General features: G+C 36.3%; 1 pseudogene; it reads left to right on the forward strand.

Moving 5' to 3' along the window:
* The first annotated feature begins 19,547 nt into the window (after positions 1 to 19,547).
* On the forward strand, positions 19,548 to 26,053 carry LOC145553249 (CD209 antigen-like protein 2; annotated as a pseudogene).
* Positions 26,054 to 27,413: the final 1,360 nt, after the last annotated feature.

A 27,413-nucleotide genomic window follows, 5' to 3' on the forward strand; every position in this document is an offset into this window, starting at 1 on the left:
AGTGACAATAGACAGCTCTGCTAGACTCCAACACACACTGGGAAAAAGTCAAGACTTTGGGTTGAAAAAACAGACTTAAGTTTTGCTTTGGTTATACAAGGACCAAGATACAGAGTTTAAGTGCATTACTGCCTCTGAAACATGGTTGCAAACCTTCTCTGGAGCCACAAAACACATTGACCAGAAAACTAAACTTCTATGACCCAACAGTACTTAAGAAAGTCCACTGGTTCAAGGCCAAAATGGAATCAAACCATGGATGCCAGTCTGCAGGTGTTCCACCAACAGCAAATGTCAGCCATCACACCAAGTCTTTTTTTATTTTATTTTAGTGGGCTTGTGAGAGTTGTATTTTTGTCCTGGGAACACTTTAAGATCCTCTCTGGAGAATGTTCTGGGGTTAGGCTTTTCTGGATTGGCTGCAATCTGAAAAAAAAAAAAAGAAACGTTTTCCACTTTTGATCTGCAGTGATTGCAGCTTACTGTAAAGATGTGTATTAAAGAGGAAGTTTTTAATAGGAAGGCTGGATGAGTGAGATTATGGCCCCAAATTTAAACTTCTCATTGAATAGGATACTTTTGGATATTCTAAGTTTATCATATTCTCAGTAAGTCAGGCATCAGAACAAATGAATTTTACCCTAATATAATGTATTTATGTACCGCAGCCCCATTGTCAATCTTCTTTGCTAGAAATTTATAACCAGATAAAATATGTCAGCCTTTCTGTTTGCAGCTGTGAATGTGATTAAGACATATTTAATTTTACAAACCAGACATTTCCAACAAATAAAGGGAACGACTTAGCAATAATTAAATTGAAAGCATTGTGTTACATCAGCAGGGGGACCAATTTCTAAAACTAAATAATTCTCGTGGCAGGAAACTGTACTGATGAGAGCTTTTAAAATTGGTTTAATGACAGTCTGATAAGAGATCTGAGTTTGAGATGACAGCTTGTGTTAAGTAGTAGTAATGCCTCTAATACTGATCTAATTTATTTTAACTTGGTCTAAACCTGAAGCAGTGCAAAACCAACCAAGGTTTTATATCCCGTTTTTCCACTGTGGGATATTAAAAAAAGATATATATATATATATATATATATATATAGCACAAAACCAGCTCCTGCAATTAAATTCTAACAGCACACCCAAACATAATGTTGCATCACATTGGTGGCCTATGGGAGGATTTATGGTGAGCCAAGAAAAATTTCCTACAGTTACATCAACACATGAAACACAGGTTAAGTCCTTAACTGATGGGATTTCTATAGTACGCTTTAACACAAACTTTGCAGACTAATAAGTTAAACATTTGAAAACATGGTCATAGAATCTATCTTTAAGCAGCACATTTACATTTCTTTATACACAAATAATAGTATTAAACTGGTATAAATTCACTTAGAACAAACGCTGTTTGCAAATGAATTCAACTTTAAAGTCATGTCTAGAAGATAATACGCCCTCTTATTTTTTAAGGTATTGTATATTAGGGCATGATAAACATTGTTCTTGCAGAACCAACAACATTTTGACTTCAAGAATAAAAAAAACTAAATAAAACTAACAGATTCCACTTATTTGAGATTATTCATTAAGCAAAGATGAGCCCAAAATTTTAAAGTTCTTTGAGAAAATAATGTTTCTGCTCCCTTAACATTTAAGATGAAAAGTACCAATTAAATGCTGCTTATCATTGTGAGTTTGATGGAAAAAGATACAAAATTGAGATAATCCATATCTTTAAATATGTACGATTGAAAGTAAAATTATTCTGAAAACTGGCAGATTCAGATTGAAAGTAATCTTTTAAAAATGATAATTTGTTGATGATTGTAAGTGGCAATGGCAATTGGGCCTTCTAATTTCAAAGACTGGGAGCTCATCACCAAAGATAAGGCATCAAGATACCTGTGGAAACATCCATAAAGCTGGTCTGCCATCATAAAAAGGGCTCGACTGGTGACATTCCAGGTTTTTCCATTGATCATTGACAAGGGCATAAATAATTCTAATGAAATTTACATTTTTCTTTCTAGTCATACTCCTTTTAAATTGTTTTCTCCTCATTTGCAAGAGGCTTCTTTCCTTGCAAGCATATGAATAATTTTGGTCTTAACTTTTAAAAGGTTCCAGGATTAGTTGAACATGTTGGCCTAAATATGTTGCAATTTTCCAATTACCCAAGAAATTGCTGTTTACGCTAAAACTCATAATCACTTAAAAAATGTACATGTTTTGATATATTTTTCTCCCATGGAGGTCGCCATTGTTTCACCAATGGGTTGATGATGCGTTTTGGTCCATTTTGTACTGGAATCTGCAGAGTGAACACGGGAAGGCAAATTTTACCCCAGTAGTTGTTTATCATATTGCATTGACTAGTGTAATTTTAGAAAATGCCACACTGTGTCACTACTGGCTGTAATTTAAAAAAAAAAAATCTAAATCTAAATTTAGGCGGCTCTGGATAATTTCCCAACCCAACTTCCAAAGGACCTAATCTGTACCCTGGACCTTTCTCCAGAACACTCATTTGCACCAGCAAACCCAAGGAAGGCTCCAACAGGTGATCATTACATTAACAAGCTAAAACTAAATACTGTGCTGAGACAGGCAGAGCTGGACGCTCTTTGAGATGCTAACAGGAGTTATACTGCCTGAGATACTGAAACCACCGATCCGACTGGACCCATGGAAATCCGGTGTTGGTGGTAAAGTCTGGTGTTGCTACCACCACACCAGACTCTACACAGAACAGCTGATACCGGACACAGCTCTACAACGCTGGGAGAAACATCAAAGACAAGTAGCGCTAATGGAGCCATTACTACTGGAAATGCTAACGGAGGTAGAACACCGGTACTGTGAAACCACTACCAACACCGAAAGAAGTGTTGGTTTGCCAACCAGAAACTGAGTTAAAGTAGTACTTACTGGATCACACCGTCCGACCAGAGGTAAGCGTCATTCATTGTTTCATTTACGAAGCTGAAGGCAGCAGTAGCAGCAAAACACCAGCTCCTATGGCCAACTCTGTCCTCTTCCTCTGTTTGGTCTTCCTCCTCCTCCTCCTCCTAATCTCTTGTGATTTCTACATTCCAATCGATTTCAATGCCCTTCGGTTCAAATTAAAAAGGCTCAACGTTACTCATTACTGTTTTGGCTTGAGGAGCCAGTCAGTTGGACCATTATCTGTCATTTACCCAGAAAGCATTGCAGCGTAAACATGGCGGCATTCCTGTGAAAATATTTTATTGAAATTTATAAAAACGAAATAACCTACAATATTATTACTGTATTGTTTTTACATCTGAAATGAATATTTCCCAAATAAGGTCTACTTTTATAACTAATCGTGGATCCCTTTAACATCTCCAGTGTCTACATTCAAAAAAAGTCTGGATTCCCCAGCAGCTGTCCATCAAATCTGGAAAAATGCAGATAATTAGCATGTCAAGTGAAGAATGCAAACAGTCTTTCATGATGCATTGTGAGTCAAATGCATCACACAGTCCAGACAAGGCACACCTTATCTATTTTCCCAGATGCAAAGCATGCAGCTCTGAGTGTTATCAGTTGCCACCATGTGAGAGTGGTGTATCAGACAGATAAAAACCTGAAGCTGTGCTCTGTAAAGAAGTGTTTAAATCTTTCACTGAACATCGAGCCACCTCTTTTAAAATGCCACCCGCAGTTCTTTCATTGCTGGGGCATAGATTTCATGTTTGTCACGGCAGAAAATAATAGCCTGGAAAGTGCTACTTTCAACCGTGATGAATGTGAAAAAGAAGAGCTTCATTTGAATGTGCTGACTGTGGGCGAGTGCATCCTATACCTCCCATAAAGAAGAGGGCATCCCTTGATTTGTCATTTTCCTCAGTAGGTGGTGTTGTGGTGGGAGGAAATAGGAGCAGAGTGGCAGATGGATCCCACAGGCATCCCATTAGGCAAAGTTTGCTTTTATTTCTTAAGTTACACTGGTATCAGATGCTCCCTGAAGAGCTGCTATGAAACACTTGTTTCCCACCATGTCTAAAGGTACTCTACAATAAAGCTTGAAGTCACGACTAAAAACTATTTGTAACAGTGCAGATTTACTTTTTTCACACTTAGTGTTTCAGTTAACCAAACACAGACAATACCATTTAAAGATTACCTGGAAACATATAAAAAGTAGCTTTCAAATATTACTTGTAAGTAATAAAGGAAAAATCCAATAAACTAACCCCCTTCATCAGTTATGGGTTAACTGCGATTAACATTTTCATAAATTTGATTTGTATTATCCCATCTGAAAACTTTAAGTAGGCTAAAAAAAGGTCTCAAAAATCATTAACTGTTCTAGAGAAACTCAAAGAGCGATGAGAAAAAGAACAACTAAAATCTGTTAGTCTGTTAGGTTGCAAAACAACCCTATCAAACAACTACATGCATTCCTTAAAACTTCAACTGAAATAAACCCAAAACATGGTCTCCCTCTTTATCATTTTGATGGTGGAAGTGTAATTAATGGATGGATGGATGGATGGATGGATGGATTTGCCTTGTTTTAGGCTTTGAGTGTCATGATGTCAAAGTGCAGACAAGAGAACAGAATGTTCCATGGTTTAATGAAAAGAAAGTCCAAAACACTTACAAAAACTAAAAAATCCAGAACATGAGCCGAGGATCAACCGTGACACAGAGTAAACAAAGAAACCGGAGCAAACAGAAGGAACCAGTGGCAAGTAATGAGTTCGGGAGGTTTATAGGTAGGTACAGAGAAGGGAGTAGAGATGACAAAAGAACCAATTAGGAAAACTAACTGCAGCTGGGAAGAGAGTGAGTGAAGCTTGATGAGGCAAATGACTAGCAGCTGGAGAAGGGGAATAAATTCTTCTTTAGTTTTTACCAACTACTCATTGCCTTTCCTCAAATTCTCCTGAGAAAAGTATTTTTCAAAAGACAAAATATCTCTAATTTCCTTTCATTACCATTTAACTGAGCAACCGCATCTTAAAATTTCAGTTCCTCATTAAAACCTATCTCTATACTCAATCTTCTTTGAGTCACATATAGAGGGGGATAAATGGCAGAGTAACTAAAGCAAAAAAGATTAAACTACAAGGGGGAGAACCTAAATAATGACAGAAATAATTATCAAATCTAATAAAATAAATTCAAGACTTAAAGACCTCATACAATGCCATATTAGGACCGTTGTAGATGGAAAAAAGGAAGAATAAATTTCTACCAAAAAACTCAATTTTGTGCTTAATCTAAGAAATGTTTTCGAAAATATTTCGAAAATGTCTAATTTTGAAAAGTGCAACATTTTTCACTCTTGAAACTCAGAAATTTCATGTTTTTTCATAGAAAAACATATGTAGTCTAGAATTTTTTTCTCTCGCACATTTTCGACTTTCTAGAATATTTATGAGTTTTTTGTTGGAAGTTTGTTCCTCCTTTTTCCCCTTCTATGTACAATGGCCCTAATATGCAGCAGTGGTTTCAGCTGCATATTAGAACAATGTCTCCTTAGTGGGAGATATTGTTCACAAATAGAGAAAATGTGTAAAAGTGGTGAACTTTCCGAGGTGTGGCCATCCTACCAAAATTGCAATGGACCCCTGCCTATTTATAGGTCAGTATTTGTGGATTCATATATTCTGTGGAACCAAACTATTCATGGAAAATCAGCATATTTGTGTTTTTTCAAACAGATCATGTTTAAAATACTAGAAATAAAATGCAGCTGGGAATCTGAAATACATATGTGCAGTGTCCCTTACCCACTATTGGCTGGTGTTTATTTTCCTAGGTGTTAATTGGCTGAACCCCCGTAAGAGTTGAGACAAAGAAGATTGTAGATGTAAGCTTCTGCTGTAGTGCTGAGATGGTTTCCACTGTTAGCATTAACGCATATATTCAAGAGGCAGTTAAACAATTTTAGAAAGGCTCTCAATATTAGTGGATTTTCGCTCATTTTGAGCGGCTGTGGTCCCTGAGGTTCATTGTACTCAAAAAGCACGTTAACGACTCATCCTGGAGGTCACTATGCAACATCTAAGGCAGTGTGGGTCTCTTTCGCATCAATTAAGGCCAGACCTCATAATTCCACAGTAAGAAAGAGTTACAAGGTGAAAACCACTGCAGATACAGCGAGCCTTTGATGTATCTGAATTAAATGAACTCTGAAAGAGAGGGCAGAAGGGGTGTGAATTCCTTCACAGCAATGTAAAACACTCATTGTTGAATATTACAAACAGGTTTTTATTATATGTATTTCATATATATTAGGTTTATGAAGCAACTTCTATTTGTAGACAGCCAAGTTGGCGTTTTTCTCCTAAAAATGGAATCATCTGCTTTTTGGTTGATATTAAACTACTCTGATTTAAGTGTAGCAATAAAGCAAAATCTGATGAAATATGCAAGTGGAAAAACTGTGCATACCTCTGTAGGTGTATAATTACCATTAGACCTTGAGGTAACACTAAAAAATGCAGAAGTATTTTTAAAAATCTAAATTGCCGTACTCAGTTTAAAGCTACAGAAATATTCAGCTTCTGTATAATAAAACTACAAGTAACCTTCAGATTGAAAGGGCGAAATGGTTAAAAACCATTAGTCTTCAGGAAGCTGGGGCTGAAAGTTGGCAAGCTCCAGCAGAGTTCCACTGAGGTCGGGAGATGTTCTGTAATTTCCGACCCCGAGCTAATCTGTGCAGCATGCTGTGTGGTGAGAGTGAGATTTCTTCTACCCGGGGGTGGGGGGGAGATGAAGGATTTGTTGCATTTGAACTCCCTCATGTCTTCCTTGTCGTGTCTGTAATTAAATATGTGCTCCCTGGGAGACAGCGGGGTTCTGAGTAATAAAAAGCCTGCTTTGTGAGCTTCCACATCGCTCTCTGCCGCTACACTCACGCTGTTTTAGGTTATGCCTTTCAGCATGGCGACAAACCCCAAAACAGACATTACATGCAGTTTTAACGCTCACAAAGTAAAATGTTTGACTCAACCTAGGATTATATCTACCCAAACCATGTGACATATTTTCTCATGCAGTTGAATCATCTCAATCTAAGAAAATAATCTGAACAGGAAATTCTTTCCATGTAATCTTAGGTAGGACATTTTCTTCTTAAAAGCTGAGCCATGCTTTAGCATTTTTCAGTAATTTTGTTTCCTTTTGCTTCCAAGGAGACAGAATAGAATTTCCTGTAAATTTGCAAAGAAAACAAGAAATATGTTGAACAACTGAAGTATTATATATATATATAAAATGTTAAGATTTGTTTTGTTTGTTTTTATCTTACCAAAAAAATGGTTAAGATAAATGTGATCTTAAAAAAGTGAGGTTCATGGTCATTGTCACCTTCAGATTACAAAAAACAATTAAATTTGATAAAAATAATTATTGGTTTTAAAGTAGCTTTATTCCACATTTTTGCAGATATTTCAGAGGAGTGGCAGGACAACACGGATGCAGTATTCAAATTGGACTGACAATATTCACCCAACTGCTGTTGAGAGTTCAAAATGAATTCTGAAGTGTAGGTACAATAATAACTCCTTGACACAATTTCAGACATTCAGTCTGAAATTCAGGCTCTGAAGATTAAACTTGTTTCTAAATTAAGTTGCTGCAATGTGAGCCTCTGTTGATATGGGGACACAGATCTTTGCTTTTTTAACTCGGCATAAATCCACTTTTATCGCTCCTGCATTCCTCAGGATAAATGTCATCCACAGAAAACTATTGTTATCACTGTGCAAACAATAGCACAGTGCATGTGTATCCTCCTCACTCTCTCTTAAGGTATTTCTATTAGCAGAACTGAATGATTTGTTTGGAAGGTTTATCTCATATTACCAACTCAGAAGGCAAACGATCTGACTCAGAGTTCACCAATACTGGTTTATCAAAGTTTGCCTGTGATTTATATGGTGATGATAAGCCAGCAGATTTGACAATAGAAAGCAGACGAAGGGAAATGCGGTGCTTATTGCATTAGCTCAGATTCATCCTGTCTAAGATCATAAACTCTTAAACTTTGCGCACAACTATTAGGCAAGTCTCATCTTTGAGATTATTTTTATAAATCACCAGCTACAGTGGTCTTAATTAACCCAAAGCATTGGTAAACGGTAAACATGTTTTAGAAATACTAGAAGTGAGGTTTTGGCTTCCTTAGAAAAATATCAATATGTGCATAATTATTGGGCAACTATCACTATTACACTTTTAACTGAAAAACACATTTTCCCATGTTAACTTTTTTTATTTTGTTGCAGAATATAACTGAGTGTAGAGATTGAATGTTTTTGTTTGTTTAAAGGAAGTGGTTCCTTCCCACTGCTGCCAGATGCTTCATAAGGATAGACAACTAACTTTTTACCAATAGCTATTATAGCATCCACTGCATTTGACTATATTGCATTAGAATTACAATATTTTATTTCATGTAACTGAATCCACATCTGTTAATATGACTGAAAACTAAACCGGATTTATGTCAGTCAGTAAAACTGGAAATGAATTAGACCTGTTTGTCTTGCCAAATGCGTTGGTGTGGCGTTTACTGTGAACGGGTTTCCAGTCTGTGACATGGAAACACACTAGACAGCCAACCATGCCCACACCCACTATTCAAAGTCAATTATACATCACAATTCAATCCAAATATAAACCAAATGCATCAAGTTTAATTTATTATTTCAAATGGTAAAATTTCCTGCTAAGGAAACCCAGCTGACTGCAACAGGTCAGAGTTTGTAGTAACCCCTCCTCCTGAGCATGAATGTGACAACATCAGACTCCCTGTAGACAGGAAGAAACCTTCAGCAGAACTTGGCTCAGTGTGAGCATCCATCTGCCTTGGCCAACTGAGGGTTTGAAGTCAGTTGGACTTTGCTGGCTCACACACTTTCATTATTGCTTTGTTTACAGTTATTAATTTTCTTTTTATCAACTTGTTCAGGACTTTTAAGTTTTTAAAGTTCTAACTACACCTTTGGGGAATCTTTTAAAAAGTTTTACTAACAAATTTGTTCCGGAATTACATTAGATTAGAATCATCTGCTCTTGTGCTAAAGCCCCTCACAGGTGTGGTTTTCCTGCTCTTTAGTGTTATGTTGCTGAACTGGGATCATTGTTTCAGTCCAGCATTATTTCCAGACAATTCCCCCATTACCAAGAGCTTTCTTTAATGGACAAATGTAAGCCGCGGGCCAACACAATCATTTTCAACTCTGCTGCTCTGTGAAATGACTCACCATTAGCTCCACTGAGGTAGCTGTCAACGCTCTAATCTCTGGCCTTTTAAAAAATCTAATTAAAGGAGAGGTTTTCAGGGTGTTTACACAAAAACACGGTCATATTCTTGAGAACAGTGGCCTTGTTGATGAGTAGGATCATTGAGGTTGCCCTCCAGTCTTTACAACATGTCAGATAGTTGATGGACTGTGTGGGAGGCAGGTCACCTGCATCATCCACCCAACCCCTCCAACTCCCACACCACCTCCAACCTCCCTCGGGATGATGAGGGTGGTGGACAGATGAGTGTTGACTAAGTGATGCTGACACACCATTACTCGCCCACCTCTGTTTGGCTGAGGCTAAAAATCCTGCATGTTTGTGTTCCCAAGTACAGCGTGCATGATTCCTACTGACAAACTGGAGCGCAATCTGTTTCATGACCTTAATCAAGAATAATTTATGTCTGACATGTAACTGTATTTCAACAGATTTTAAACAAAGGAGAAAAGAAGGACATCTAACTTGTGGCAAACAACCTTTTGTTAAAGATCATCTATTGTACTTCCTTGGACAGGTTATACTTGCACATGAAAATGGCTGTAAACAGAGATGCGAATATACAACCACCCATCTTTGAAAAGCAGTAGTGAAACCTCCTACACAACCAACAAGAATGCAGCAGGTAGCCGGTCAACAACAAAAGACTCTGTCTTTTCCAGCAGACAATGTACAGCGTATACAGCGGTAAAACCAACTGACCAAAGGTGCATGGAGGTTATCTGCACCTTGTGTGGCTGATTTGAGCTATAGCTCTCTAAGCAGAGGCTATAGTCACGACACTCTTAAGATCTCCCAGAATAGGCTGTGAGTGTTGCTGGTGAAGGACGTTGGCCTCCTTCTCCTGAGCTGTTAACCCTACAATCCAATTTTATATAAATAGAAGATAGGGGTATAAATGGACAAAAAGAAAAAGTGAAAAGAAATCACGAGTTAGGACTTGCAATGATTAAAGAAATGAGACAAAACAAAGAAGAGGAGCAGAAAACATGATCTAGAGAAGAAAGAAGGTGAGTGGGTTATAAGTGAGGAAGAGGAGTTGAATGTTTGGTGTCAGCTTTCTGCCACTCTGCCTTTGTGAAAGCAGAATGGTAATGCTGCTGCTGCTGGGGGTTGAAAGTGGGTCTCTACCTGTGACTCAGTGGCCACAGCTGTCAGTCAAACTCAACCTGTGTGCCTGAGGAATATGGTAAACCTGCCAGTGTGGTCCCAGAGAGCCTGAGAGAAGGGAATCTAACAGAGCAGCAGAGTGACGGCCGAATCAGACTTTCAGCTGCTCGCTGCAGTTCAGGGAACACCTGCAGGTAAGAGACACAGAACATACCCCCATCTCTGCAACTGCTTTGTAGTTTTTTTAGAAGGTGTAATAGTATGCCAGGTTCTTCTACCTGCAGGCGATGTTGGAGGTAACTATTCAGTCGGCTAACAGTGCACTTTTTCTCCTTCTCAAATTCCACTTCTCCACCTTTCATTTATTAGGTTCAAGAGGCTTTTTTTTTACAAGTTCAGACAAAACAAAGTTGGTTTATTTCAGACAGCTCTGTATCATATTTTATGCTTCTTCTGCTTTCACACGAATAAGTACAAAATTTCAAATTCTGTTAATAAATGAGTTACTACCAGGCATGTGGTTATTTTTGAGTGTCAAGTTTAAGAATCTAATAGATGTTGAAAGAAATGATTTGTGCACAAAAAAGTAATAAAATGAAAGCAATTGTATAAACAAACATCAGACCAGATTTAAACCATGTTAAACTCACCTCTGCTTTTCATGAACTGATAAATAACTGTATGTAATTGAAGAAAGCAAAGGATAGATGGATGGTTTGTGTTGGACTTCTTTAGCAATTCCGAGAGGGTGAGATCACAAAAAATTTAATTTGCAACATTAAGTGTGTCAAAGGTGCCAATTGACACTCTTTAATTGAGGTGATACATTTTTAGCACTAGAATTGGTTTGGTGAATCCAGACTGTGATTAACATCCCAATGTGTGGTGGTTTGTTATCCGTCACACATTAAGATTGCATATAAAAAAAATTATCATCTGTAGTAGGTTTCTGGGTTCCTTACATTGCTTGACCTACCTGGAAATTGGATTTGTTTTGATAGATTGTGAGCTTGAGAGATTTTTTTAGAACCTAACCCAGTTTTAAACTTCTCAACTCTTCCTTACGCATCTACTGTGGTTTTTGGTCTTCATTATGCAGTTTGTTCAGTAATGCTCTCTACACCTCTGAGGTTTTATTTATTTGATATAATTACAAAATGAACTCTTATTTTCTAATTAGTTGACTATTAAACGCATTTAGAGATAGTAAAGGGTACTAACTACCACTGAACCACATTTTTTCATTTTTTTTTACTCCACTTTTAGGCATAAAGTGCTGCCTTGTGTCTACAATATGAAATTCCAATAAATACACTGAATGTTGCAGATGTAACGTGACAAAATGAGTGAAAGCAGTATTCACCCAATGGGTCAAATAGACAAATATGAATGTAATCACAACAAAAGTAGACGTAAAAATGAATTTTGTAGCATTAAGCTTAACCACAATGAAGTTTTTTTTATTTGACTAAAATATAAATGCCTCCTGTCACTTTCCATATTTATTAGGAATTTGGTGTTTATGTTTTTGCAGGTAAACTGCTCCGTTCTCTGTTTATGTAAATGAGGCCTTGATCTAATTTCTTTCTGGAGAAAAAAATCTGATATATTCTGCAGTCCTTTGCCCTTTGTCTGACATGTATTTTATCCAGAAGGTTAAAATATTTCACTTCCTAGAGTATGCAGAATGATTAGGGAAAGTGAATCTAAATGACTTTCAGTAGGCAATAATTTGTCATTTTTACTTGGCTGCTTGTCTCACTGTTTGAAAGCGCAGCGTGAAGCTTTAATGTCTATTTTATGGCACATTGGCACAGGGTGCCATATTTAATTAATTCTGGTAAGTGCCAACAGTTCTGCCATTATTTTTGCCAAAACCCAGGAGGAGTTCAAGTGCTACATAAATAAAATAAAAAAATAAGCAGAAATCTTTTGTTACCTGTAAATTTCTTTGACAGTACGGGAATATACTAAACATGTGCTGTTGGTGTGTTTTGGATGACTAACTATTTTTCTACTTCTTTAGTCCACATTGAAAATCAAGAAATTTATTAGATAACTGCCAGGAAATGTAATTTAATAGCCACTCATAGCCCAAGATAAATACTTATAGCTGCAAAAATTGTAAAACATTTTCCACTTGCATCCATCCTCTAATCCAGTGGTGTCCAAATGTTTTGCCGTGTCGGCCAGAAATGAAGTTTTATAGTTCCTGTGGGTCATAGAAACCAGGTTGCTATTTAAGTAACAATAAAAAACTATTTGGATTTTTTTACCAGCTCAAAAATAAACTAGACACAATATTTTTAAAGATGGAGAAAAGTAACTGACAATCTTTAAACGTGAGCTTTATTGAAGCTGTTGGCACACAGACGTCTCCAGAGTCTTGACAGATCAACAGGTAGATAATTAAATATCACTGGCAGAGGAATTGCCAGTTATTGTCAAGGCAGATAGCAGAAAATACTGTTATATATTATATATCTATCAATCTGGCAATCTGTATTGCCACATTGCCAGAATAAAGGGTTTCTTGTCGAAACAGGCCACAGAAAAGCTGGTGTGTGGCTTTATTTTCAGTAGGTTAGATTACTGGAACAATGTCTATATGTAACCTCATCCAAAATCCCTTAAATCAGGACTATAAACATCTAGCAAAGCATCCTGAAACATGGGAAACACTCAGTTTCTTCCGACAGTAAAGAGATGACAATAAGTGCTCGAATTGGAGGGAAGAATCAATGCATTATCACAGCGCTGGAGTTGTGGACTCATCCTGACAGCCTGTCTTTTCTCTGCACTGTCTAATTCAGCAGTGAAGAAAATCAAAACACCAGCTGCTACGACTCCTTCTGGCTCACATCAGCAAAAAAATCCCTTCCATCACTAAAAACTGACAGATGCCACAGTCTTTGTGGTTACATCTCTTCAATCTCAACTTACTGCTGCATGAACATCATAGTGGGAACACTGTACACCTTATACATTTTGAACAAGCAAATAAATGAAGCTGACATATAAGCATATAAAGATGTTATTTTCAGTATATGGAGAGGAGCTACTTTGGAACTTCTGATTTGTTTCAGTAAATCAGCAGATAGTTTTCATAAATAAATATTTTTCAAGTATTTGTGCTTTGAGGATGGAATTCAAAGAAACATTGCTTTGACAGTAAAAATCAAATAAAGTTTGTGAAGGAATTGTATTTATGACTTGCAGCAGTTGCTGCAGAAAATTCTTGTGTTAGACAATTGCGCATATGTCAGTCTGTCGACTTTGTTCTGATCAAACTTTGACAACTTGTCTTTTCTGTTCCCATCTTCAGTCAGTCTGAATTTTTCTCTGCTATTACCAATTCCTCTACACCAGAGCACAGCTTCTTTTTCTATTTGAATGTACCAGAAACTTTCTAAAAGTAACTGAACAACATCTACAAAATGTAATACAAGTTCAAACTGATTGTCTTTGTCCTATTGGGTCAAACCTAGAAGATTTCCTTGTTTTTTCCTTGAGCACCACAAGGCTGCTGACATTTATGATTTTAAACAAGCAATGGTTAAAATCATTTTTTTTTTTTTGAGTGTTTTCTTATTTTGAAACATTCTGAAACTATAATTAATTCCAAGGTGCTTTCTTACTGTTTTTTGCCTCAAATGATCAACTATGCTATGGATAGTTGATCATGGATGACTTCATATGGCTATGGATGGAGTTCGGATTACATATTTCCATTCGAGATACCATCCAAAATGATTCTCAGATTAATTCCCCCATTATTGTTTGGAAATTCTCATTTGTCCAAGGAAAAAAATTAGTAAGTTTACGCCATCAGTCTTTGAAAAGCAAGTTAAGAAACTGAAGCCAACAAACTGAAAACTTCAAGAACCACAAGAACAACTTAAAATTACAAATCCTTGTCATAAATTGCTGAAGCACATGCAGCAAAATTAAATCGCATCATCACTAAAGTCTTTGGTGTATCCATGTTATTGTGATTTAGCATTTGGTTTTGATGATTTTGTATCAAAAAATAAACTCTGGGAAAAAAAAATCATTCTTGTAAGGTGACTCCCAAGGCAAACAAGACACATTTGAAGCATCATGTCATGCAGTCACAGCTGCTTTATCTGCTGTCACAGCATGAAAGAGGAGAGTTTTCTGTGAATGAGAAGTCCTGTGATTTCTGACACTCCCTTTCAAAGAAATCAAGAGAAAGCATGCAAGTTGAAGCTTTACTGTTGGAAAGGTGTGACAAGAACTCTTGAGGGGAACATCGGTATAGATAAAACATAGTTCAAAGCACCAGAGTGCATTTTGGGTGATTTATTCACTGGTGATGCTACTGAGACATGAACAAATTCAGGAAAGTCTGATCAGATTTACGTCCTGGGTTTCCTTCAAACAAAAATGGTGTGACAAACACACTGAGCTTTTATTAATAAAATAATAATAAAAGACAAACTGGAATAAAGTTAAAGGAATAACTGTTGTTTTCATCAGTTGTTCCTACATCATACAAAGCTTCACTCACAACCAAAACATATTTATATTAGTATATTTGTTTAGACGAGTTATCTGAATCTGAGGGATTTTCATATTTTGTTACGTTACAACCACAAACTTCAAAGTATTTTATCTTGAATTCATGTGACAAACCAAAATAAAGTAGGGATAATCATAAAGTAAAAGCTAAATGATAAAGTTTTGTGCAAACAGAATCAAAAAATGTTTGGAGTGCTTTTCATATCAACTCCTAAATATAATGGAAAGCTGTAATGGTTAATGAATGAAAGACATGCAGAACTCATTCCACAGCTCAGGAAAAGTTAAAATATGTTTACTGATAAGCACACAGATTCTTCGCAAGGTAGAGATTTGGCTTAGTCAGCACTGAACGTTGTTTAAAAATTAAACAGGATATCAGTTTACCAGGAATTGTTTCACCCACTGTACCACATAGAGAAGAAACGCCCATTCACTGAAAACCAAAGATGGTGACATAAGAGGTAATGGTTTCTCCTGTCAAGTGGCAGAATATTAATCTAGTTGGTTCACTGAATGAACTATACCACGACTAGCACATGCAATTACTTGGGAAGGTAAGGTAAGATCATTTTATTTACATAGCACATTTTCAGCAACAAGGCAATTCAAAGTGCTTTACATGAATTAAAAGGAAATACAAACAAAATAACAAACCAAAGGAAAGAAGAAAAAAGAGGAAAGAAAACTAATCTAATGTTCTAAAGTATGTAAACTAAGTGCTCCTGCTCAGGTTTGCTAAGTATCTAATTCCATTTCTAAATAGTGAGTATAGTTTCTGATAAAATAAGCTAAAGAGTGACTGATCTAATTCCTTAGTAACCTAAGCATTATTTTGTGGGAATATCTTTCTTCAGCAGGAGCAGGAAAGCTGGTCAAAGTTTGATAAAGATGGATGGAGCTAAATCCAGGGTGATCCTGAAAGAAATCCTATTAGAGGCTGGAGAGACCCAGTAAGTTCACTTTTACACAATTCTACAGCCACTGATAATTGATTTTGCTGAGTAAAGAATATAAATATTAAACAAGTTTAGGCGGTCTGCAAATGCTCTGTAAGTGTGGTTATCTGTTCTGAGTACTCTGTCCTGCTGAGTTTTAGTCTCTCAGTTTAATATGCTGATAAGCGGTCATTCATTTGAGCTTTTTCGGGAAGCTGAAGTGTGAAAATAAGGAACAGAAACTAAGCGAGACAACTTTCTGAACAAGTAGAGAAGTTAAGACAAGAATAAATCACACTGCATACTATTTAAAGTTGATGGTGTTTCTGCTTGGACAAAAGTGACCTCAAAGATCACCTAGAAGGCCTTGGGATAAGTTTTTTTTACACCAATCAGTGAGAAACAGGAACATCTGGAACATCCCATTTGTGCATTTTACATGAATCTGCAGTGAAAAAAAATCCTTCTAGTTTTCTATGTTGACCAGAAGTTGGTGGAAGCATTTTTGACTTCAGCTTTACTCAGCATGAAGACATTTGAAGTGGAAAATATGTATGTATGTTTTTTTGTCATTTATATTAATCAGATGTTTTGCTTATGTGGATTTTTTTAGATTCGGTCTAACACTAGTCATATCCATATAAAGTACAGTGCATTATGCAGTTAGAGTATGTTATTCATGCCAATTTTAAGGGGTAATATAAAGTATTTGGTTGATCATTTTCTAAAAAAAATGTTTTAATTATTTTGCATTTACATTTTCAAATTGCAAGTATTACAGTTATGCTTAATTAACATGACTGAATTCAGTTTAACAGAGTTTTTGGTTCATGCAAAGAAACTGCATATTTGTCTAATTTTATTAAAAACTAACAGCAAATAAAATAAAATATTTAGATGATAACTTTTGTTGCTTGCTTGCAATTGTTTCTGTTAAACAGTTAAAATTTTCAAGATAAAAAACAGAGACAGATTACAGCACGGACAATGGCATGTATCACCTCGTGAGTAAAGGTGCAGTGTACCTCTGAAAACTAAAAAAACATTAAACTTCCTACATTGTGGTGGTTATGAACATGATTGTTAGTTTATAGTGTCAAAAAAGAAAAGGAGCCATTTTTACTGTTCTTTGGTGGGGGGTCTGTATGCATCAGCCGTGAATCCCAGTCTATATGCCGATTCTGTCAGACTCTATGGGAAACATCTGTGATGTAAAAATTCTGACACTCCAGACAAAAAAATCACAATGTCTACTGAGTTTTATTTTATACAACCTGACTTTGTGATTTGTTCTCAAATGCTGACAGATGACAAAAGTAGGAGTTAAATGGTGCATAAAGAGACGAGTGCTCATGGAAATGTGCTTTGTTTTTATGGTTCAGTTCAATTTTTTTTTAAAGTTTTTATTATATAAATGAAATCAATGTCACACTCTATTTAAATTCTGAATTTTATTAATAACTAACTGTATATTTTGACAGTTTTGAGAATGTGAAAGGAACTTTTTTTTTTCCTGTAGAAATCTTCTATTTAAGTAAAATATTAAGAAATGTTTTTAAATAATTTTTACAAATCGGGAAAATCTGTTTCAGCATCTATCAGCATCTATTTAGTATTGATTAAAAAAAAGCAACTACTCATTTGTCTTTTGTGAATATAGGGGACGATGATGGAACGAAGCAGCGACACAGATGTGTGCCCATTTGGCTCGGGTTACTCTGCACCGTTCTTTTGGCTGGAAATATTGAACAGGTTGTCCACTGTGAGTAAATTTTGAGGTGACACTTTTATGGGCGATATGTGAGAAACATGCAGCTAAAAGTAAAAAACCTGGTGAAATAGTTATGAGCAATGTTGCACATTAGCAGCTCTAAATATGGATAACACATTAACAATATTTTATTCCTCAAAAGTTTTCACATCTCTGAGAGATGTTCATATTGGGTCACATTACATCTACACTCTCCATTGTATTTTATAGGTATTTTATGCATTGAGCCAACACAAAGTGGTGCATGATTGTGAAGTTGAAAGAAAAAATTCCAAATTCTTTACAGATAAAAATCTGAAAGTCTGATGTGCCTTTAGAATTACTCCCCATTGAGTCCAATACCACAAAATAAAATTTAGCTAATTAGCTTTTTCCTAATGTGTGTAAGTTTGACTTGAGTCTACATTCACTTGGCTCTTCCTCCTGACAGGAACCAGATACAAAGAAATTAATTTATATCAAAGTTTATTCCTGCATTAAATGGTTAAGTTAAAGTTCAAACTGTTCAGGCAAAAATGTCACTATTGGCAGATTTTGGTCTTAGGTCATTTCGCAAATATACTCTACCTTAAGTTTGCTGGTCACAGAAAATGAAATTTAAATATATGGAAGTTGTAACAGCAAATGTAAAAAAGATTAATGGGTTGGGAAACTTTTGCAAGGCAGCATAGAATATTGATGGCTTCTTTCATACATTCTTGTTTTTTTTCCTCTTAAATGAACCGTCTGGAGACATGTTGCAGGACCACCTACTGATCTGACGCTACTCCAGGCAGACATCACTTATTATCTCAATGTCTTCCAGTTTAAAAAAACCTATAAACAACCTTGTTAAAATCCAGTACAGCTGTCAGCAATCAAAAAACAATAAACGGCTGTCTGCTGGAACTTTTAGAAGATAGGATTTATCATTATTATTATTTGGGAAAATGTTTTCCCCTTTTCATTTGGATTATATAAATCAGTGTATTCATTGAATGCTGAGGTATTTTGCGTCTATTTGCTTTAATTGTTTCTGAAGCTGACTATACCGGCTAAGATTTAAATGCATCTCGATCATATTAAAAGAAAGTCTTTTCAGCAGAATGTCACATGTTGACCTACATACACACAGCCCCTGTGTTCAGAGTAAATCTCACTGACTGCCACTGAGCCTTTGGATTTTTTTTTTTACAACTTTCTGTTCACAAGATAAAATCTTCAGCGTGTTTGTGTTGACACTGAACTCAGTGGAGTCAGTAATTATTTGATGCTGCTTTGCTCCACTTATTTTTTTTAGTTAACATAATTAAGATAATAATAAGCAAACCTGTTGATCGCCTATCTCTGGTGGTCTATTGAGAGGCCACTGCATGATCTTACAATGATTTCATTTACATTTGAAGAAGGTAGCAGATATATGGACAAATGGAACATATTTTAAAAATTAGAAAGACTACAGACACGTTGAAAACAATCCGATAAATATATCATTTAGTACCACATATGGAAGTGGCACAGACTGGATTTATTTCTTAGCTGAAAAGATTGGAATTGGGCTATTCAAACTGCCATCAAAAAATTGGATATGGGGAAAAAGAAAGACTGCTGTGTGAGCACAACCCTTGTCTACTTTCATTATAGCTAAATGTCTTACCATTTAAGTGTGATTTTAGTATCAAGTCTGGCACTGAGAATAAATATGCAGAATAAACAGCAAATCTACTGATTGATTATTGTTTTGTTCACAGATAAGATTAAATGTCCTGAATTAGTAGATGCACCTCAAGCCAACAACAACAAGGAACAAGGAACATTTTTTTCCTTGTTCCTTGTTGGAACAAGGAAAAAGGAAAACTCCTGGCTTGATTGACAAGCCAGGAGGTCATGTCAACCAACATGACCTCCTGGCTGCGGAAAACAACAGAATACAGAGTCAACATGATGTCTTATTTGTAGAAAATCAACAGTTAGATTTCCTACTGAAGAATCTGACTGAAAACAACAAGCAGTTGCAGCAAAGTTGCAGATCGCTGACAGCAGAAAGAGACGAGTTGGGATCCATTTTAAGGTCTGAGACAAACAAGAGAGACCAACTCCTAGCAAATTACAGTTGCTTAAAAACAGAATGTGACCAGTTAAAAAAAGAGCTATGAAGTCCTAGAGAGGACTTTCAATGACTTACAAAGTGATCACAATAACCTGACTGCAGTTATTGGTCAGGTAAACTCCAAATACAAAGATCTACAAAGAGAAAAGGAGGGATTACAAACACTATTTTCTCTAGAAACAAAAAGGGATCAATCAGAAAGCAATTGCTCTTCACTCAGTATAGAGAAGGATCAGCTGCAAGAAAGCTTTGATGTGCTAAACAAAAGCAAAGTTCAAATTGAGACAAACTACAGTTTACTCTGGAGAAAAAAAGAGTTACTACAAGCAAGCTACAATCATCTGACAAAGGAAAAGGAGGATTTACAGGCAAGATGCAAAAACTTGACCAACTCTACAAACCTGTTAAAGATGAATGACAAGATGACTGAAAAACCAACTGGTAAAGACTTTCTCTAACCATTTTAAATCATTCATTTAATCTGTTTAAGAATCATCTTCACTGGCCGAATTGGAACTGAGGGTGTCATGGCCTGCTGTGCTCCAAAACCAAAATTATTCTAACACTGTAAGTGGTTTATTTCTTGAATGCACTTCAGACTGGATTGCTTTAACAATGTCACTTATTTCTAGCAAAAATAAAGACGATAATTAAATTGGTTTTACAAGTTGATATAGATGAAAGCTAACTTAATCTGAGTTTACAAGTTAAGAGAGTGGTCAAAAAATATTTCTTAAAAATCCCCCGTCATCACATCTGACAAAGAAAAAAAAAAAACTCCACCTTGCCCCCAGTGTGTTCTTAATCTCAGAAATTAATGTGTCTAAAAGTTTCTAAAATAATCATTAAAATTCCAAAAAAAAAAAAAATGTAATAACAGATTTACCAAACAAACAAAAGCATGTTCTACGTGTTTAAAGAAAGAACTAGATTTATAGAACTTATGTGTATCTAGGCCTGTCACGATAACAAATTTTGCTGAGCGATTAATTGTCTAAAAAATTATTACGGAGGGGAATCCCAAACAGCTGACACGGCGCTACCAGAAGTCCAGCGGACATAGGAGATGATATGTGGAAACATTAATGTTTATTCAACATTTCGTACAAAGAATATATTAATGACAAGGGGGGGAGTTGGAGCCAAATCACTACCGCAGTTGATGAACCTGGTAACTTTTCAGCTGTTCTTCGTTAACGTGACATAAATAGGATATAATGATGTTCATTCAGTCAGGACTTTACGCTGACTCTAGCCACATGCATCACAGGTAGATTCTAGTAAAGCATTCATTAATGCCTGATTTAAAAATTTGTCAACTGGACTTGTAGCCATTATTTTGTGCCCAGGTGGCTGGACACTACACGTCACGACGAACCCGATCGAACCGTTATACCTAGGATTTCTGTCGGCTAATGTGTGGTCTGTCAAGTCTTGAAAATGGGCCGACAGTCGGCCGACAACTCGTGTCGTGTGCGCTGGACATTAAACTAAGGAAATGAGGAAGGGAGGGTCAGTGGAGAGCACCGGAGCTGAGCCTTTTTTCATTCAGTGTCAGCAACAGAAAGAATAAAAGGCAGGAAGAGACGATAAAGCCGATAATTAAAATGAGGTCGATAGGTTTAATTTAAAGTGCGATTAATTAATTTATCGTTTATCACGACAGGCCTTTGTTCAGAAAATGATCCCATGATTCAATGGGATTGCAGTACGAACTAAAGTGAGTGCAAAATGAATTAGCTGGATGCAAAAAATGAGCAAAAAACAAAAGTTATTTTGTAGAAAATAATTAAAAGAGTTTAACAATCACAGCTGGCAAGAACAATAACAAGAACAACAATAATAATTACAACCCCAGTCCTATTGAGCTCAGTGTTTGTCTTTTTAGTCTTTAAGTCAAAATGTGCCTCTAAGTGAAATTATTTTTCTGTCCAGTTGTTACCACATGGATGTTCACTCTGGAGAGAAGTATAAGGTTCTTCGAGGAATCTCCAATTCTGCTCTGGGCACAGGCTCGCCAAAAGGAATCCAGGAATCAGATTCAGAAAAGAAAAAAAAAAACTGGAGTTGAGCTAATAAAACCTTTATTCCTGTCTTACAGTTAGCTACACCTAAGTTTTTAATCTTCATTTCTTGTCTTTTTTTAATTCAATATATATTTTATAGCACATGAAATTATTTTTAACCATGTAAAACAAATAAATGAAATGTTTTTTTAACCATAAAATTATTATTAATGCTTTGTAAGGATTTAAATAAATCATTATTAAATAATTGTTTAAGGTTTTGTAAATCATGACATGAAATACAATTAATTAGAGGTGTGCCGATCGATCGGCCACCGATCACAATCGGCTGATTTCCGTGAAAAAGTGTATGATCGGTGATCGCCGATCACGGTCTCTTGTTGCCGATACCGATCACCTGCTTCTCATTTCTCAGCCTGCCTGTGCAGCTGGTCTCCTCTTTCCTTCACTCTGCGCAAACGTGCAGCAACAAATCCTAAGCGATGTGGAACTATAACGCACTGAGTGAATGGGGAAGTTTGCGTGTTGTAGCGGAAAATTGAAGCAGGTCAAAATGAATCTAATATGGCATAAGAACAATGCCATACTTGACGGAGTTTGGCTACATCGAGACTCACTGAAGTAAAAAAGACATATGGAGGATCAAATAGCAGGTAAAGCAGCGCACAGCTACAAACACTCACCCGGATTAGCATGACGGTTAGAAAGCTAAAAAAATAACACGCAAAAATAATTTAAGTCTTCGAGCTGCGATGTAAGACGCTGGTTCTGCTCTCGCTGTTGAACCGCTGCTATGCGCTACCGGTAGTAATATTTCACAGACGGAGCGCCGCTTCTGCTCCACCTGGTAGTGACTCTCACACCGAACCTGTTTAAAGCTGCAGCATCTAACCTAAAAAAAATACATTTTACATACGTATTAAAACTTTCACTGTCCTAACATGAGACAGATAATCTCTGAAAAAAGAATCGATCTCCTCCCTGTTCTGCATAATTACTCCGCTCAGTCAGAAACAGCCAATCAGAACTAGCAGTAATCAGCTAGCCGCCATGCTAACAGGAAGCTTTCATTCAGTAACTCTGGATTGTTTATTGTAATGGATCCTGTATTTGCATTTGAATGTTAAGTTTTATACTTGAATTTTTTTGGCAATGTTGAGAAGTTTTATTTTGACTCTTGGCATTATTTAGCCGCTTCTGATCCTCCATATGTTATCAGTCTGTTAAAGATAGTATTACTATAGCAGTACAATTTGCACAATACCTGTTTTGTTTAGTCTTCTTCTTGGAAAAAGTTATTAAAAACAAGTTTTCTCTAAATTAAGGTGAATTTATGGTTCCTTTTTCCATATAATGTAACCGGTAGTGCTTATGATTAAAAACATAATAATTATGTGATCGGAGCTCATGGGTGATAGGAATCGGCAGGAAACCTGATCGGCACATCTCTACAATTAATGTATCATTCTACCAAGAATTTGTCTTTATAGCGCTAATCTCCTATAGAGTCATACTTTGTATCAGTACAATCCTCTCTGGGCTACTGAAAACTTCATGCTGTTTACAAAAGTTACATTTAACATCAATAAACATTGCATTCAACTGAAAATAAAAACAGTACACAAAAAACTTAAAAGTGTTTCCTTATACTGCTTAAATCTTATTGGTTAATACCATACTTTACAGAAATAACATTTCCGGGGCTTTTAATCAGGAATAAATTCACCCGCGACGCTAGCAAAACGCTAGCATATAGCATACGCTAGCATATTTTCTCCAGCAAGCACAGGGTTTTAACTCACCAAGATGAGGTATCAAAAGAGACAGCTACACGGTTTCTCTAGCTCGCTCTCCTGTCAACTCAACATAACATATATTCAAAATTAACTCCTGGAAAGCGCAGTTACTTGTTTAGAATACTTTTCAACATTAGAATTCACCAACATATGACTCACAAAGTTCAGCACCGTGTGCCTACCGTCCGGCCTCTTCCATCTTCAAAGTACAACTGACAGTGAATTCGAAGTGAACGTTAGACATTATCGCGCTTCCTTTCCAAACCGGAAATAATTCTATTCTGCCTGTAAGAGTAGTCAGCTAGTTATCAAAAGAGAAACGGGGGTGGTTACAGACATGTGGGTGGGGGTAGAGAAAACCAGAAAATCTGTTCTGATAATAGTCACATGATCACGTAATAAAAAAGTTACAAGTTACAACTCATTAGTCCCATTGGTACAACACTACACAGTCAATCTAGAAAATCGTTCAGGTTGGGCACTGAGTTAGGATGTAAAAAGCAAAACAAAGTCAAGAGATCACAAAATTATGAATTGAAAGGGAGCCTTGACTTGATACAGAACCTAACCTGTCAACATATTTGTCAACGTTGTGCTTCCTTATCTCTGCTAAACAGGAATTTGTTGGTGGAATAGTGAACAATGGGCAAGATGCCTGGATTGGTCTCACTGACAGCCTCACAGAGGGAGTTTGGATGTGGGTGGATGGGACCCCAGTTAACCCAATGTAAGTAGAATTCATAAGAATAACAAAAATCAGTGTAAAATATAATGCCTAGATATTGTGGAGTTGATTTAGTCAAGTTAGTTTTTCTTTTTTGGCTAAACTGCTTCTTCACCTTTACAGAGATTCTCTTGTCAGTTCAGAAATAGGTCCAATTAGTCTACCCATTCTAACCTTTACTCAGGAATATGATGTATGATATATATAATGTATCAAACACTCCATATTATATTGCATTAGGTTAACCCTGCCTCTGGTAACAATCATGATTAATGATGATTTTTTTTAAAAGGATATAACTTTAAAAACAGTCCTTTGCTTGAAGGTAAATTAGATTTTTTGTTTTATTGAAATGTTCAATACATTGTCTCCTTCAAACGCATTCAGATTTTGCACTTCAAATCTGAAAATCTGAATGTGTTTGAAGTGCTTCAGATGCACTGAATAGGATCAATATTTACAAGGGGAATCCGCAAAGTACCTGGTGTATCGTATCCAGAAACAATAAAAGGAAATAAACTGTAAAAGAGAAGTGATTTTTAAGTTAAATCTCTTGTTTTTCTTTGTTTTTTGGGGGGGTGTATCAGGTACTGGATGACTGGGCAGCCCAACAGCTAAGGAGAGCAGGACTGTGGAGAGTTGGTGCTGAAAAAATCGGGTGGGAAATGGAACGATGACCGATGACAGCTGTTCTGCTCACCACTTATGGATCTGTGAGAAATGAAACCATAATGGTCAGACCAAATGTTATATATTTATTAATTCATGTTTTAAATTAGATCTTCTCTTTTCCTGGACCTCCTTTTTTACTTTTCCCTTGTACCAGCTACCAATTGGTGCCATTTCATTTTATGCTGATGGCTGCCAGGTTTAATTTCCACTGAAGTGTACTCCTCTTCTTACCACATTTGAAACTTGTGGTCAATTCTCAGTAGTAAGATAATCAGAAACCTTGAAGGTCAGGGAGTGATGTGCAACAAGAAGTTTGTTGCAGTAAGATGGCGTTTATTTACATGTAAATAAAACTATAAAACAGTTTTTGGGATTTCTTATTAATTATATACCAAATGTCAGACATGAAATGATCCAAACTTCTTCACTGTCCAGTTAACATTGATGCTTAGAAACATTCTGTTACAGTTAGACTCACAGCAATAAGTTAAATTTAGAAATCAAGGTTTTATACATAAAATGGTCACTGTGAACATTCTGCTTGATTAATCTAAAGATAACAGGTGAAGATACAGCAGAAGCTGAAACCACCCACAACCCACTAAGTCCTGTGCTCCAACCAACTGAACTCAAATTTAGTTAAGCCTTGAATTATTCATACCTCAGACCAATTAAGGTGCGAAGTATTCTTTTAATATTGCCAAAATGTTTTGTTTGACTGGAGGTGATGTAAACTCTTCTATTTCTTTGTTTTTGTTTTGTTTAGTGAGCAGATGATTTTTCTTTTGGGTTGTTTTATTCAGAAATTTATTGTTTTTAGGTGTAGTCATATTAGTTTCTTTATGTTTAGACTATTTTAATTTGTTTTTCTTTGATTATTGTCAGGCTGTTAATATGTTTTTGTTCCTTGAGTCTCAGTTGAGTTGATCAGTCTCTTAAAAATCCCACCTCAGTATTTTAACTCCTGATTCTTCATTGCTTCTGTTTCTCTGCCTGCTATTCCACCCATGCACCACATTTCATGCTTAAGTTCTGTAAGTTTTTTGTTTACTAGTAAACTTTATAATTTGGGCCAGCTCCTGCCCCAATTCTGAATCTGTGAAGGAAGCACAAACACTTGAAGCTCATTACCAAAGATAAACGGTCAAAACACCAGCGGAAACATGCAAAAACGCTGGGTAGCATTTACAAGGAGGGTTTGATTACTGTAATGTCAGTAAGAATTTTTTTTAATTATTGAAAGCAGTATAATTTATTATGATATGCTAATAGCTTTTTATTTTCTAACAATACTTTTTAAAAATTATTTTATCTTTTGAGAAATGTCTGTTTGATTTTATATCAGAAACACACTTCTGGATTGAATAAAAATCAATTTAAATAATCAGAAGAAATCTATAGTTATATACAATATCTTAAAAGAGATCCTTTTAGTTCACCTCCACAGTGTGATTTTGCATGTGAGTCAGGAAACTAAATCCCAACCTGGCAAATGGATAGCTTTGCAAAAGTATTCATAAACTTTCTAAAACTTTTTAAGATTTATGTTACTCAGAGGCTCTCCCTCCAATCTGAGTGTCGGCTGCATTTCTATTAGCTCTTTCAAACATATTTTTGAAATCATGCACTATTTGAAAAGGTTGAAATTTTGAAAAAAAAAAAAAAGGATACTCAACTTTAATTATTTCTGCCTTTTGAAAAGAGGTGGTGCTCATTAGGACTGAAAAAAGCTGCAGCAGTTTGGATAAATACCTTAATATGTTTTTAACATCCATGCACATAAATTAAACTGACAGATTGTTTAACATCCCGAAGAGCGACTTCAGATCCTTGCTGCATGCTGAACAGACAACAGAGAAATAACCTGAAGCCAAATGCTGATGACAGTCTTCATAGCTTACAGTCCGATTACAGTTCGTTAGTTACATAATGCAGACCTACGAAGATGAGGGCAGTTTCAAACGCTTTCATGTGAGTAGTGCATTTGTACTTAGTGGGCAAAGACGCCACGCTCTGGCACACCGCTCGGTTTGGGTGGGGTGGCGGTTTGCGCAGAGTGCGGTTGCTCCTCAAGAGGGGACATCTCAGCCATTAATTGGCCTAAGCCTTTTCATTCCCCTCCAGATCCAAACCGTCTGTGGTTGCGTGGTAAGATGAGGGCAGCCCCCTGGGACGTAGCGCAGCGCTGAGGTTACGCTTTTGGGTTCACAACTAAAAATAAAAGATCAAGGAGCCTCTTCCAGACATGCTGGGCTGGTTAGACTCATAGTCCAACTGAAAAAACGCCTGAAAAAGCAGCGGTAAGGGTGTTGCATGTGCACTGGCCTTGTGACCTCATCGATGTAAAAGAATAGTTATTTTTACCAAATGAGAAACCTGAGTCAACTATGTTTCTCCTTTCTTAGTAAGAAGCTGGTTTGAGAACAAAACATATGT

Source organism: Poecilia reticulata, chromosome 10, assembly GCF_904066995.2.
Source record: "Poecilia reticulata chromosome 10, P_reticulata-male-v2, whole genome shotgun sequence".
NCBI classification, from domain to species: Eukaryota; Metazoa; Chordata; class Actinopteri; order Cyprinodontiformes; family Poeciliidae; genus Poecilia; species Poecilia reticulata.